Source organism: Saimiri boliviensis, chromosome 1, assembly GCF_048565385.1.
Source record: "Saimiri boliviensis isolate mSaiBol1 chromosome 1, mSaiBol1.pri, whole genome shotgun sequence".
NCBI lineage: Eukaryota > Metazoa > Chordata > Mammalia > Primates > Cebidae > Saimiri > Saimiri boliviensis.
In genome coordinates this window covers 43,801,444-43,812,639 of record NC_133449.1, presented here as the reverse complement: position 1 = coordinate 43,812,639, position 11,196 = coordinate 43,801,444, and the positions used below count along the sequence as shown (strand labels likewise).

The window sequence follows — 11,196 nt, the reverse complement described above, 5'->3', positions numbered from 1 at the left end:
ACCAGCAGCAGAAATGGCTGGAAAATGAACCAGTGATAGGGCACACTAAGACTTCTTATTTTCTCCCTGCCTGGGGCCAGAACTTGTCCAAAAATGTGGGGGTAGATATAAACCTTATACAAGGGTTAAATTACAAGAGAGTTTGCAAAGGCTTTGGGATTGATTTTGTTTTGTTTTGTTTTGCTTTCAAAATGTTTTATTCTGAATTTCAGACACACGTAAAACTAAAGAGAGTAATTATATAATATACCCTATCACATAGCTTAAACAATTTGGAACATTTTGCTGTATTGCTTCAACCATCCCTCCCATCAAATTTTTTTTTTTTTTTTTTTTTTTGAGAGTTTCACTCTTGCTGCCTAGGCTGGAGTGCAGTGGTGTGATCTTGGCTCACCACAACCTCCACCTCCTGGATTCAAGGGATTCTCCTGTCTCAGCCTCCTGAGTAGCTGGGATTATAGGCATCCACCACTATGCTGGGATAATTTTGTATTTTTTACTAGAGACAGGGTTTCTCCACATTGGTCAGGCTGGTCTCGAACTTCTGACCTCAGGTCATCTGCCCTCCTTGGCCTCCCAAAGTGCTGGGATTACAGGCCTGAGCCACTGCGCCCAGCTCCTCCCACCAAATTTGTAAGGTTCAGTTTTTAGCCTGCTGATTTTGATATCATCTTCCTTGAAAATGTGTCCCACTCTCAAGACTTCAACTACTGTCTCAACGCATCTGAGCCTCAAGTGTGGAGCACCAGCCCCATCATCTTGATGTATCCTCAGCTACCTACCAGATTTGTCTGTTTCAACGTCCCATGGCACTTCTCTCTGTGGTAGACCAGATTTGTCTATTTCAACATCCCATGGCACTTCTCTCTGTGGTAGACGTTATTGGTTGCCTTCCTGGCAGCCTCCCTAACTCAATCCTGTATCCTGCCATAGAACCTCACTTAACTGAGGAATGTTTTGGGTGAGACTGAGCTGCTCCCCAGCCCCAGAGATTAATCTTAATTAGTCTAAGCTATCTATGATAACATCATTCCCCCTTTCGGATGATTGGTTTAGGAACGTGCCTGTGAGGCAAGTCAGGCTAATGACATTTGACAGGAAATATGCTAGAGGTGGAGTATCCTGAATAGTTCCTTACTCTTATAAGGACCATGAGAAAAGATACTCACTCTTCTTTTCTTGAACTCAGATTCCTGCAGTGTATCTCAGTTATGCCACTTACTACCTAGTGACTCTGGGTAAATTACTTAATATCCCTCTATCTTGGTTTCCTCATCTGTAAAATGGGGATAATACAATCAACTCATAGGGTTGCTGTGAGGACCAAAAGAATAAATATATGTGAAGTATGTAGAGCAGTCATTTGTCTATCAAAAGTACTATGCAATTTTTAGCTCTATTATTATTATTTTGTAAGGATGTGATGCTTGGAGCTATGACAGCCATTGTGACCATGAAGGGACCAAACTAGAGGACAAGAAGCAAGTCACTATGCATGAAAGAGTGAAAACGTGGAAAGGACCTTAACCATTGATGATATTGTCAAGCTATTTAATTAACAACCTTGGAACCACTTTACTCTTCAATTTCTTTTTAAGTGTGATAGTAATTTTCCTTATTATATGTGCCTCTTTTGGTTGAATTTTTTTTTTTTTTGAGATGGAGTTTCGCTCTTGTTACCCAGGCTGGAGTGCAATGGCACGATCTCGGCTCACCGCAACCTCCGCCTCCTGGGCTCAGGCAATTCTCCTGCCTCAGCCTCCCGAGTAGCTGGGACTACAGGCATGCACCAAGATGCCCAGCTAATTTTTTGCATTTTTTAGTAGAGACGGGGTTTCACCATGTTAACCAGGATGGTCTCGATCTCTTGACCTTGTGATCCACCCGCCTCGGCCTCCCTTTTTTTTTTTTTTTGAGACAGGTCTCCCTCCGTTGCCCAGGCTGGAGTTCAGTGGCATGATCTCCACTCACTATAACCTTCACCTCCTGAGTTCAAGCGATTCTGTTTCATGATCCTGAGTAGCTGGGACCACAAGCACCTGCCACCATGCCCAGCTAATTTTTGTATTTTCAGTAGAGATGGGTTGCATCATGTTGGCCAGGCTGGTCTTGAACTCTTGACCTCAAGTGTTCGGCTCACCTCAGCCTCCCAGAGTGCTGGGATTACAGGTGTGAGCCACCACTCCTGGACTTTTTGTTTGTTTGTTTGTTTGTAGAGATGGGGTTTCACCATGTTGGCCAGGTTGGTCTCGAACTCCTGACCTCAGGTGATCCGCCCATCTTGGCCTCCCAAAGTGCTGAAATTACAGGCATGAGCCACTGTGCCCTGCCCACGCCTGGCCTTTTGGTTGAATTTTCTGTTACTTGCAACCAAAAGCATCCTGACTGATATACCCCAAATCAAATTGTTTCTTCCCAAATTTCACTTGAGTTTATTACCTCTGTCAATACATAACAATTTCCCCATTCAGCCTCATTTATAATTCCCCATATCTAGCCAGTTTTGCCAATGTTTCCTTCCAACATTTTTTTTCTCTCCACTAACACAATTACTGTTAATGGCAAAACAAACAAACAAACAAAAGTACAGCTAATGTCCTGAAATAGCCCTCATTATCTTTGAAGTGGAAAGATAACATAAGACATTAAAGATTAAAAGAATAATTATTGGCCAGGTGTGGTGGCTCATGTCTATAATCCCAGCTTTGGGAGGCCGAGGTGGTCGGATCACCTGAGGTCAGGAGTTCAAGACTAGCCTGGCCAAGATGGTAAAACCCCATCTCTACCAAAAAATACAAAAATTAGCTGGGCATGGTGGTGTGCTCCTGTAATCCAAGCTACTGGAGAGGCTTAGGCAGGAGAATCGCTTGAACCTGGGAGGTGGAGGTTGCAGTGAGCCAAGGTCGTGCCACTGCACTCCAGCCTGGGTGACAAGAGTGAAACTCCATTTCAAAAAAAAAAAAAGAAGAATTCTTTTCAGGCTGGGCATGGTGGCTCATACCTATAATCCTAGTCCTTTTAGAGGCCAAGGAGGGGGGATCACTTGAGCCCAAGAGTTTGAGACCACCCTAGGCAACATAATGAGACCCAGTCTCTACAAAAAATTTAAAAATCACCCAAGTATGGTGATGCGCACCTGTGGTCACAACCACTCTGGAGGCTCAGGCAGGAGGATTGCTTGAGTCTGGGAGTTTGAGGTTACAGTGAACTATGGTTGTACCACTGCACTCTAGTCTGGGTTACAGAGCATAATACTATCTCAAAAGAAAATTCTTCAGAAAAGATAACTATTGAGTATTGGGCTTAATACCTAGGTGACAATAATGTACCTATGTACTTAGGTACATTATGTACCTAATACCTATGTACAACACATCCCTTTGATGCTTTTAGCTATGTAACAAACCTTCATATGTACCCCAAACCTAAAATAAAAATTAAAAAAGAATTATTTTCAGAGTACTATTTAGAAAAGGATACAAAATGTATAGACTAGGTGTGAAAATTCTCTACGTGGATTTATATTCATCACTATATTTTAAGGTTAAATTTGACCCAATAAATAGCTATAGAGAGGGAGAAAGCCATCTGCTAAAGCTTGTTTTTTATTGTATGATTTTGGAACTCCACAGACTCTCAGCAATAAATTGGGCCAGGTGCAGTTGCTTGCATTTGTGGATTGCTTTGGGAGGGAGGCTGAGGCAGGTGGATTGTCTGAGGTCCGGAGTTTGGAACCAGCCTAGCCAACATAGTAAAATCCCAGTTTCACTAAAAATGAAAAATATTAACTGGACATGGTGTTGCACACTTAATCAGGAGGCTGAAGCATGAGAATCGCTTGAACCTGGGAGGCAGAGGTTGCAGTGAGCCAATATCGTGCCACTGAACTCCAGCCTGGGCAACAGAGCGAGACTCTGTCTCAAAAAAAAAAAAAAAAAAGAAAAGAAAGAAAAGAAAAGAAAACCACCACCAACAACAAAAAAACAATAAATTGAGTATAACTTTCAAACTCTATCATAGTTGTCTCTACCCACTAAGGACAACTATTTTGGAGATTTTGTCAATACTAAATTCATACCATTTATAGCAAGAAAGCACCAAATAAAGATCGTTGTTCATAACTGTATAGGTCAATTCTAGAATTATAATAATTTCATAATAACAAGTCACAAAAGAATGTATGTATATTTTTGTTACTTTCTCCTGGACATATTTCTTTGTGTGTTTTAGAAGATTGTATACAACCACTGAAACAATTTTCTTTTAAATCACTTTGTAGTGTTATTTTTATTTACTTACTGTGGGGTGATTATATCATAAAGTTAAGCACTTTTGTGAATTTCAATTGCGACATGAATATGCACATGTTTGTTCGTATTTGGGCAACTGTATTATGGTTTATTTGCTATTAATTACTATCATTCAGTACAATATAGAATAACCAGCATAAGGCATTAGACATGATTGCTAATGTTTTTTGCAAAATACTTTCTCAACGGGACAAATAGCCGAATGGCCCCAGGAAACCTAATCTCTATATCAAGCTGACTTGAGTAAAAGTAGATTGGATAGAAAAGAGAAACCAGCCTCCATCCACATAGTGAGACAGAAGCAGCTGGACAGAGAAATGGAGAGAAGAGAGACTATGTCAGCTTTTAGAAAAAGAGACTGGTTTCTGACCTTCCAGTTCCCACTTTCGGAGCCATGGGTAGCTGACTCAGCGTACACATCCCATTTCCAAATTTCTGGCAGAAAAAATAGAATTGGCCTATAATGGGTTAGATATTAATCCCTGGCCCAATCAACTGTCACCTAGATAGCAAGGGCCATGCCATCTCTCTGAGGGTTGTGGAAACAACCCTCAAAGTACAGAAAAGATACAGAAGGCAGGCAACTTGATTGATGCAACTACTACAGTTAAAATCTAGAGAAAAAACTTTTGTGGGTGTATTCCCAGATCATAACTCCCTTCCTCTGAGAATTTAACCCACTCTCCCATGGGATGGGTCTCCAACAGACACATTGGTACTAAATGACACTGTACATCTGGTCATTTGACCAGACCACGGTGATCACTCTTCCTAAGCCAAGCCAAACGGTTTCTTCCTGGGTAATTTGATTTGAGGCCAAGAAAATGTCCATCAGGCTAAGCTGGTCTTTTGAGAGGAAAGGCTGTCAACTCAGAGAGGTTTCAGGCCACCTTTCCCCATTCTGTGCCCAGGGAAGGAGAGAGAGCCAGTTAGTTGTGAGAGAAGAATGAAGCAGAGAGCCTTAAAGGAGCAGAGCTGAGAGAAGGGAGCCAGCTCTGCCTGAATTCTTTAAGGCTGAGTAGTTTCTGATTACAGAAGCTCAACTACTTTACGCCCTTGAGTTTTGTGAGATATCTCCACATTCTTTTTTGCTTAAATTAGCTTGAGTTGGTTTCCATTATTTGCAACCAAAATAGTTGTAACTGAGACATCCAAATTAAAAGTAAGAAAAAGTCTTCCTACACTTGTCCATTGAGACAAGTCAGTTGTATCAAGATGCCAATATTTCATTGCCATGAAAAGCTTCTAAATTTATCTGTAGACTAGCATATCTGCATGGCTATATAGTACATCTGTTGATGACTCATGAAGATTAAATAGTATGGGAGGCCTTTGTTACCTGATCCTTAGTTGGATGTTAGATTATTTATTTTCTTTTTAAAAAATGCAGCTGCAGGGGCTGGGTGCAGTGGCTCATGCCTATAATCCCAGCCCTTTGGAAGGCCAACCCAAGAGGATAGCTTGAGCCCAGAAGTTCAAGACCAGCCTGGGCAAGATTGGAGGTTCCTACCTCTCTCTCTCTCTCTCTCTTTTTTTTTTTTTTTTTTTTTTTTTGAGATGGAGTCTCGCTTTGTCGCCCAGGCTAGACTGCAGTGGCACATTCTTGGCTCACTGCAACCTTCGTCTTCCAGGTTGAATCAAGTCTCCTGCCTCAGCCTCTTGAGTAGCTGAGATTACAGGCACCCACCACTGTGCCCGGCTAATTTTTGTATTTTAGTAGAGATGGGGTTTCACCATGTTGGCCAGACTGGTCTCGAACTCCTGACCTCGTGATCCACCTGCCTCGGCCTCCCAACGTGCTCGGATTATAGGCGTGAGCCACCTTGCCCAGCCAGGAGATCCTATCTCTTTCTTTTATATATATTTTGCATACCTTCCCATGGCAGAGATCCTATCTCTAAAAAAATAAATCATTAGCCAGATGTGGTGGTGTACACTTACAGTCCCAGCTACTCGGAAGGCTGAGGTGGAAGGATCACTTGAGCTCAGGAGGTGGAGGCTGCAGTAAGCTGTGATAGCAGCACTGCACTCTAGTCTGGGTAACACAGACAGAAAGATCCTGTCTCAAAAAGAAAGCAGCTGGGCCTGGGATAGATGATTTCTTGAGAGAACAAATTATGAAGGAAAAATGGCCTTGAATTTTTTGTCATTTAATATATGTATTATATGTGATGTTTGTTATAGTTTTTTTTGGCATGCTTACTCAAAAACAAATGTTATAGTTTTTTAGGCACATTTGTACACATTCTCTCATTTGACCTTCACAATAGTCCTCTAAGAAAGTATTGTAATAACATCCTACTTCATAAATGAAGAAACTGAGGCTCAGAGACATCAAGTATGATCAAGTGATCAGTGACACTGATCAAGTTTAACATCATTAATCTAGCAAGGATACAACACAGACTCAAAACCAGTGTTGTTTTTGTACTCGTATTTCATTTTTGTCTTCGTATAGCAGAGGTTTTAAGACAGTTCTGGTTTTTGTTTTCCCTTTAAATCTACTTTTTCGACTGGGCATGGTGGCTCACACCTGTAATCCCAGCACTTTGGGAGGCTGAGGTGGACGGATCATGAGGTCAAGAGATCAAGACCATCCTGGTCAACATGATGAAATCCTGCCTCCACTAAAAATACAAAAATTAGCCGAGTGTGGTGGCACACACCTGTAGTTTCAGCTACTCAGGAGGCGGTGGGTGGAGGCTGCAGTGAGCTGAGATCGTGCCACTGCACTCCAGCCTGGCAACAGAGCAAGACTGCGTCTCAAAAAAAAAAAAAAAAAAAAAAAAAAATTATTTTCTTCTATTGAAGTATAAAATTGATACCAAAAAGTGCACCAATCATAAGTGTATACAGCTCAATGAATTATCACAAAGTGTACACACCCTGTAAACACCAAGGCATGAAATTGGAAATGACTGGGACTCCAGAACTCCCCGCTTTTGCCCCCTCCCAATAACTATTCTCTCCCTCTTTCCCAAAGGAAATCGCCCTCTTGATTTTTTTTTTTTTTTTTTTTTTTTTTTTTTTTTTTTTTGAGATGGAGTTTCGCTCTTGTTACCCAGGCTGGAGTGCAATGGTGCGATCTCAGCTCACCGCAACCTCCGCCTCCTGGGTTCAGGCAATTCTCCTGCCTCAGCCTCCTGAGTAGCTGGGATTACAGGCACATGCCACCATGCCCAGCTAATTTTTGTATTTTTAGTAGAGACGGGGTTTCACCATGTTGACCAGGATGGTCTTGATCTCTTGACCTCGTGATCCACCCACCTCGGCCTCCCAAAGTGCTGGGATTACAGGCGTGAGCCACCGCGCCCGGCCTTTTTTTTTTTTTTAAGTTGGAGTTTCTCTCTTGTTGCCCAGGCTGGATTGTAATGGTGCCATCTCTGCAATCTCTGCCTCCTGGGTTCAAGCGATTCTCCTGCCCCAGGCCCCCCAGTAGCTGGGATTACAGGCAAGTGCCACCACACCTGGCTAATTTTGTATTTTTAATAGATATGGGTTTTCTCCATGTTGGTCAGGCTGGTCTCAAACTCCTGACCTCAGGTGACCTGCTTGCCTCAGCCTCCCAAAGTGCTGGGATCACAGGCATGAGCCACCATGCTCAGTCTCACTTTCTTGATTTTTAATACCATAGATTTGTCTGTTTACAAACTTTATATAAATGGAATCATGTATACAGAGAAGAGTAGCATGGTCCCTGTGCAAGGATGACATGCAAATTCATGAAACATTCATTAAAAAAAGATAAAGAAATAAATGGAATCATGCATTTTGGATATTTTTTGTGTTCAGCTTCTTTTATTTAAGTGAGATTCGCTTGCATTTATGTGGGTAACAGTACATTAATGTCTATTCCTACATAGTATTGCATTTTATGAAAACAGTACAATGGATACATCCATTATATTATCTATAAATATTTGGATTGTTTCCAGTTTGGGGCTATAATGAATGATACTGCTATGATCATTCATGAATATATCTTTTAGTATACCACATATATGCCTTATTAAGTAAATACCTAGGAATGAAGTTGTTAAGTCAAAAATTCAGACTTAATAGCTACTCCTGGCAGTTTTCCAATATGGTTGGATCAATTTATACTTCCACTCCACTGATAAAGAAAAGTTTCATCTGCCCTGTATTCTGATCAACACTTAGAATTGTTTCCTGTTTTTTTTTTTTTTTTTTTTTTTTTTTTTTTTTTTTGAGACAGAGTCTTGCTCTGTCACCAGGAGCCAGGCTGGAGTACAGTGGCACAATCTCAGCTCACTGCAATCTCCGCCTCCTGGGTTCAAGCAATTCTCCTTTCTCAACCTCCCGAGTAGCTGGGACTACAGGCGTGCAACCACCATGCCCAGCTGATTTTTTTATTTTTTAGTAGAGACAGGGTTTCACCATGTTGGCCAGGATGGTGTTTTCTGCTTTTAACCTCAGGCATTCTAGTGAGTACGTAATGCTAGGTCTCAATATAATTTAAATTTGTGGGCAGGGCATGGTGGCTCATGCCTGTAATTCCAGCACTTTAGGAGGCCAAGGTGGGTGGATCACAAGATAAGGAGTTCGAGACCAAAATGGTCAATATGGTGAAACCCTGTTTCTACTAAAAATATAAAAATTAGCTGGGCGTGGTGGCACATGCTTGTAGTCTCAGCTACTCAAGAATCAGAAGAATCGCTTGAACCTGGAAGGCAGAAGTTGCAGTGAGCCGAGCAAAAAAAAAAGAAAAAAAAAAAATTGCTTCTCCCTGATTTCTAATGAGTTTGAGCACATTTTTCTGTTCATTGGTCATTTGGCTATTCTCTTTTGTGAAGAGCATGTTCAAGATTTTGCCCATATTTCTATTGGTTTATAGAATTCTTTATGCATTCTGAACATAAGCGCTTTGTAATATGCATTGTAAGTATCTTCTCCCCCTCTGTGGTTTGCATTTTTAGCTTTGAATTTTTGACTTGAAAGAAACTAAAACATCTTATTTGCATTTTTCTACTTCCTTTAAAAACATAATGATTTTGATTATTTGGGATAAAATCCAATGGAACCACGTGCTCAAATGACATTTCTCTCTCTCTGTTTTAGTCAGGCCCCAAAAGCTAAGACCAATCCATTGGGTACCAGTACTGTCGCAGTCACGGTGGACCTGTTAAGATCATGAACACACTTCTGGCTTTCGTGAACCCACCATTGACCTTGAAAGTATAAGGAGGTTGAGGCAGAAAGACAGAGAGTGAGGATTTCTTTAGAAAGTGCTTTCTCCGGCCGGGCACGGTGGCTCAAGCCTGTAATCCCAGCACTTTGGGAGGCCGAGGCGGGTGGATCACGAGGTCAAGAGATCGAGACCCTCCTGGTCAACATGGTGAAACCCCGTCTCTACTAAAAATACTAAAAATTAGCTGGGCATGGTGGCGTGTGCCTGTAATCCCAGCTACTCAGGAGGCTGAGGCAGGAGAATTGCCTGAACCCAGGAGGCGGAGGTTGCGGTGAGCCGAGATCGCGCCATTGCACTCCAGCCTGGGCAACAAGAGCGAAACTCCGTCTCAAAAAAAAAAAAAAAAAAAAAAAAAAGAAAGTGCTTTCTTCTCCCCTGACTTTCACATGGGAGCAGGGAGAAAGGTGCCTCCTCTCCTCACCCTAAGCCAAAGAAAAGGTGCCTCAAGGAGACCTCCTGGAATTGTCCCCTGGAGTTTTAGGAAGAAAGACTTGGGTCTGATCCTTGCCAAGTATGAAGGTAGAAAAAATCGCTAAAGTTTCACTTGTTTGCAAGGTCACATTGGGTGTAAACTGGACTTTTTCTTTTCTTTCCTTTTTTTTCTTTTCCAGGCAGAGTCTCGCTGTCGCCCAGCCTGGAGTGCAGTGGCGTGATCTCAGCTCACTGCAACCTCTGCTTTCCAGGTTCAAGGCATTCTTCAGCCTCAGCCTCCTGAGTAATGGGAACTACAGGTGCCTACCATCACATCCAGCTAATTTTTGTATTTTCAGTAGAGACAAGGTTTTACCATATTGGCCAGGTTGGTGGACTTTCATTCACAGTGCGTAAAGGAAAATATGTTCCAGGGAACAAAGTAGAATCCACAAAAGGTGCTTGTCTGGTGTCTCAGTTTGTTTGTTTGTTTGTTTGTTTGAGACAGAGTCTCAATCTGTTGCCCAGGCTGGAGTGCAGTGGTCCAATCTCAGCTCACTGCAAACTCCGCCTCCCAGATCAAGCTATTCTTCTGTTTTAGCTTCTAAGTAGCTGGGATTATAGGCATGTACCACCATTCCTGGCTGGCTAATTTTTGTATGTTTAGTAGATATGGGGTTTCACCGTGTTGGCCAAGCTGGTCTCAAACTCCTTGCCTCAAGTGACTCGCCTGCCTCGGCCTCCCAAAGTGTTAGAATTATAGGCGTGAGCCACCATACCCAGCCTCAGTTTGTTTTCTGCTGCTATAATAGAATACCACATTGAGTGATTTATAAAGAAAAAAGATTTATTTGGCTCATGGTTCTGGAGGCTAGGATGTTCCAGGTGGAGAGGCCACATCTGGGGAGGGGGTCTTGCCGTTTTATCCCCTGGCAGAAGGTGGAAGGGCAAGAGATTTCATGAGACAGAGAAAGGAAGCCAAAATCCTGTGATAACGAACCCCCTCCTGTGATTTGCATTAATCAACTCATGAGAACTAATGCCTCTTGAAGTTCCCACCTTTCAACACGGTTACACTGGCAATGAAATTTTAACATGAATACCTGAAACCGGGTAATTGGAAAAAAATTTCAACATGATTTTGGAGGGGACATTTAAACCATAGCACTCCATCCCTGGCCCCTCAAACTTCATGTCCTTCTCACCTACAAAATACTTTCATTCTATCACCAAAGTCCCAAAAGTCTTAATTTCAGCATCAACTCA

General features: G+C 42.1%; 1 non-coding gene across 1 annotated transcript; it reads left to right on the top strand.

Moving 5' to 3' along the window:
• Positions 1-7,945: 7,945 nt before the first annotated feature.
• On the top strand, positions 7,946-8,052 carry LOC120362156 (U6 spliceosomal RNA). Its single transcript, XR_005578141.1, has one exon. It is a non-coding gene; the product is annotated as a U6 spliceosomal RNA (small nuclear RNA).
• The last annotated feature ends 3,144 nt before the right edge of the window (positions 8,053-11,196 follow it).